This window comes from Lathyrus oleraceus, chromosome 1 (assembly GCF_024323335.1).
Source record: "Lathyrus oleraceus cultivar Zhongwan6 chromosome 1, CAAS_Psat_ZW6_1.0, whole genome shotgun sequence".
Classification (NCBI taxonomy): domain Eukaryota; kingdom Viridiplantae; phylum Streptophyta; class Magnoliopsida; order Fabales; family Fabaceae; genus Lathyrus; species Lathyrus oleraceus.
Window position 1 is genome coordinate 173,906,983 of NC_066579.1, and position 4,600 is coordinate 173,911,582.

General features: G+C 38.9%; 1 long non-coding RNA gene across 1 annotated transcript; it reads left to right on the forward strand.

The window, feature by feature from the left end:
- Nucleotides 1–1,153, forward strand: LOC127115587 (uncharacterized). Its single transcript, XR_007800780.1, has 2 exons — nt 1–215; nt 332–1,153. It is a non-coding gene; the product is annotated as an uncharacterized LOC127115587 (long non-coding RNA).
- The last annotated feature ends 3,447 nt before the right edge of the window (nt 1,154–4,600 follow it).

Genomic DNA, 4,600 nt, shown 5'->3' on the forward strand with positions numbered 1-4,600 from the left:
GTTCCGTCTTACAATATCAATCCATTGTTGATTAGTTCCTCATGTCTTGTTGGCTTAAGTTTTTTTGTTTTGAGCTCTGCGAGGCATATATTATTATGACTGTTGAGTTGGTATTGACGACATCGCTACCTTTGAGCTAACTCATTGCTTCTTATAGCCCTTGATTTGGGTTGATCCGAAAACTGCATAGGCTAGGTTTGTTGGCTTCAATGCAGGTTTTGCTTTATTCTTAAAAAAAGAAATCTGGTTGTAACTCACTCTTGCCTTAATGCGGGACGGTCTTCTAGCAGTGTGGTTCTGTTAACTGATATGTCTTGGTTGATTCCTGCAGGTTGTATGTTGGTTTGGCAATGTTTGCTGGTGTGCATGTAGGATTTGCAGCATGTCCGTGATGACCAAAACTGAGATGTCGAGAGTCCTGATTTTGCCAGGTTGTTTTCTACAGCATATGATGGTCTCAATGAGGTTTTATACTTATTAACTATGTTCTGCCTGGGATCATACATTGCAAACGTGTTCGTAGAGCCTCCCAAATGTCTCTGCTGCTCAAGAAAAGTCACAACTAGTTGCACCAGCTGTTCTGGTTGTAGGGATCCCACAGGGGTTGGAGGATCAAAATCTCATTTCCTGATGTGATGACATGTTGTTACTGCCAAATGGTATACCAGAATTTCCGCTGGAATGTTGAGTCGAATTTATTCATATTGGGTGACGCTCCTCAGCAGTAGGTTCAACAACACCGCTAAATAGATGTGAAGACAAAGCTCTGTTTGAAGTTATGCGGATTGTTAGGAAGTCGGTTTGGCCCTGATATCCGTGGCTGGATTGACAAAGAAAACATTCCAGGATTGCTGTCATGGATACAAGTACATGGTCGATGAAGATTGCGTGTCATAGGGTTTTTACAAACTCCAGTCGGTCTGATGCGAATGGTCAAATAGAGTTCGGATAAAAGCTTGGAGTTTTCTTGAAATCTGTCATTTTAAGTTCAAAAGACAGCTGAGGATTTTGCTTCACTTCTTGTAATGAATTTACCTTAACAATTGTATGATATGGCTCGACTGAGTAACTGTATTAAAGGTTAATATGTAAACAGCCTGATATAACAGGATTCTAACTTTGAAATGTGAACTTTTCTTCTTTGAACTCTTAACCTGTTTCTAATTACTTTTGAGACAACTTTAACCATTGGCCTGCCACAAACGACATTCTATGTTCCTGCAGACCAAATATTTCCTATCATAACCAAACTCTAAGTTCAGACCTAAAATGTCCCTCAAAAATGCCTGCGTCGCACGGTCATGAAGGCCATTATGATTGACCAAAGAAATGCTACTAAGTGACCAAAGCTTGCATTGTAATAATCATGTAATCATGGAAAACTCAATGGCCAATAATGAAAAGTCAGCCATATGATTAGGATTAGTGTTGGGATTCAAATAAACAACCAAGCCAACCTTTTTTTTTTATTTATTTAAAATTAACATAAAATTTGAAATTATCTTGAAAAAAAGTTAATGATTATGAGCAAGTGAATGCTTAAATCCATCAGTGCAAATGAGAATAAAACATGAATGATGAAGGTTTTAAGGTTGTGAAGTTGTTCAAATAAATTTAGACATGATTGGGGGTTGTGAAGCTTGGATCTAGTGAGGTACTTAAGCTTTGAGTTTATGCATCATATCCGAAAGTTTTGAATTGCCCGGACAAAATTGGGGTATGACATGTGTGTTTATTGTATGCAGTGCATGTGGTAATGCAAGATGAATATTGGTTGTCTTTGGATTGATCTCCCTTTTTGAAGATGAGACTTTCTGGGTACCAATTTTGATTGGATTTGAGTTTATGAATATGCCAACAAAGTGGACTTTTATTTTTGGTAGTTGCCAATAGGGATTTGACTTTTGGTTGGTGAAAGGTTTTGACTTCCCGACACTCTGTATTTTGACGATGCAATGATCAAGAGATAGATGTGGATGCTTTTGATGCCCCAAGTTTGATCCGTTGTTGATAGATTGTGTGTTTATTCTTGAGAGAACCTCAACTTCTTTGCCTGATGCGCCTTGGTGGCTTGCAAATGGTTTAATGAGTGTAGTGACGTAATCAATGCATGATGATTGCGCTTTTGCTCTTCCACGAGGCTCTTTAGAACTTGTTTGCCCCAGTCTGCAGGGTCTTTGAAGGAATTTTGCCTTTGAAAGGAAACCCTGGGAATAATTATGCCATGGTTTGAACCAATTTGCCCTAGTGTATGAATCTTTCTGTAGTTTTGCCTCTGATTGAGCTTTTGAAGGACCTGCCCTAGATAGACTGAATATTTTGAAAATATTTGCCTCCTTGATCAACTGATGCTTGGAGACTTGTTTCAGCCTGACCGATTCTCAGGTTATCATAGTCATCAGATGCCACACCCCTGATCCATAGGGTTAGGAAGTAGTCTTGATTTGGGTCAGCATTGACGAATGATCAAGTTCTTCTCTGATTGCTTCTTTGAAGTTCCTTAATGTCAAGTACTTACTTGCAGTTAAAATTGTTCATTCAACAATGGTAATTTTAATGCGATGTTCATGCAGGTTTGAAAAATCAATTATTAAGGTGATGTGATAGTGTGTGACGAATGAACCATTAATTCAAATGCATTGCTGATTTAGCTATTGTGAAAGATACGACAAGAATGTGATACCAATACAGGTGACTAGCAAATATCTAGGGAGTCAGTTTACGCAACTTTGCTGTAATATGCTTTCAGAATAAACCCTACTTCAATTAGGTCTTTTGAGGGTTGTAATGTGGCTTAGTTCATGGTTATTGAAACAAAGGATGTGAGGCTCAAATTTTGTTTTAACCCACCCCTTCTTCATGATGACCTCCAATCCTACGTTCAGTTAAGTCAACACGCACATTCAACTTTTAAGAGAATTTGACAGTGTAAGATCTCTTGAAATGGCAGTCATCTTACTTTGCTCTTCATGGATGTTGGTGACCCTTTGATTTTTGTATGGTGGTCACTGAATCTTGTTTTGTTTTATTAAGTGTTTTCATTGCCTCTTTTGATTTTTGTTTTGATCCCTAACTTTTGTCTGGACCTCTTTTTGAAGCCTTAGTCCATCGGGATTGCCCCTATTTTTTCCCTAAGTCGTCTCTTTGGGTGTTCGACTTAGCGGGCTCTTTCTTTGATTTTTTTTGGAAAATTATGACTGCCAAGTCATTGGTCATTGAAGAGAAACCGACATAACTTTGGGACTTTTCAAGGTTCCTTCGACACTTCAGGTTGTGTGCGAAGAATGGCATGTAGTTGATCCTCATACGGGATGTTTCATCTTGTAATTTGAATGCATAGTCAGATTAACTGAACACTACCCTGCCCCAGATTAAGCGTAAGGGTTTATAAATCCGAAAGAAACGCCTACTTCTAGGCTCGAAGTGGTTAACTAGGGATTAACTCCTTATCTCTCCAGTGTTTGGGGATTTGAAATAATGCTTGTACATCATCAGCAAGGTTTTATCCAAAAGCATACAATTAGCAATTATGGGTATTTCATTTTCGTCATCCTCCCTTCAATCTTTGCTAAAATAACAATTTTGATAGGTGAATGGTAGAAATATTTTTTATATCAATGGAAAAGATGAGTGAATACAAAAGGGTTCGTTCAAAACATGCATAATCATTTCATTAATATTACCATTAAAGGAAATCAACACTTGAAAGCAAATAAGTACTTATCATGCAAAGAACATTACAAATGAAATGCTAGAAATAGCCAAATGGTTGCCAGTGCAGAGGAAAACTCTCTCGTGTATGGTTCATTGCTGAGCTAGCCTTCTTCAGAATAGTGGTAGTTCTACTCATCGAGACTAGTATGGTAATCATCTTCAGACCTATTATCAGAAATTTCTTCCGTAACATGGACTGATGGACCAGCACAACTAGGTGAAGGAGTATTACTGATTTGCAAGCTTCGAGGCGCAAATGAGAACATCTTGGAATCAAGGTTGGTTTGTACTTTGCTCTTGAGCACCTTACAGTCTTCAGTTGAATGCACATGTTCCCCAGCATGGAAGTCACATCGAGCGTTGGCGTCAAATCCTGGTGGATATGGAGGAATTACTGGATTTAGCCTCTTTGGCATTATCAGTCCCCTCTTGATCAAATATGGAAGTACTTGACTATATAGAATTGGGAGTGGATCGATGTGTCTCTCTGGCTTTCTTGGCCTTTGTTGAGCATGTTGACGGTGTCGATGTGGAACATCCTTCCGTTTGTATGGCTGCTGAGGCGGAATCTGTCATTGATACTGAGGAGGTCCTCGAGTTATAGGATACTGGCCATGTGGAGAGAATGGTGTTTGGTGTGAAGCTTGTGGAGCTTCCCAGACTGCATTAATTTCATCATCTTCTCCCTTTTGTGAATTGACAATAGATTCACTCTCAATGCTTTGGCTATTCAAGGCGCATTAGATTCTTCCACTTTTGAGGCCACACTCGATGCATTCTCTAATTGACACAAAGTGACCAAAGTCTGATGCTGCACTGCTAATCATCCTTTTGAAGTAGGGACTTTGCAAGGTATCTTTGAGTAATTCCATCAATTCTTTGTCTA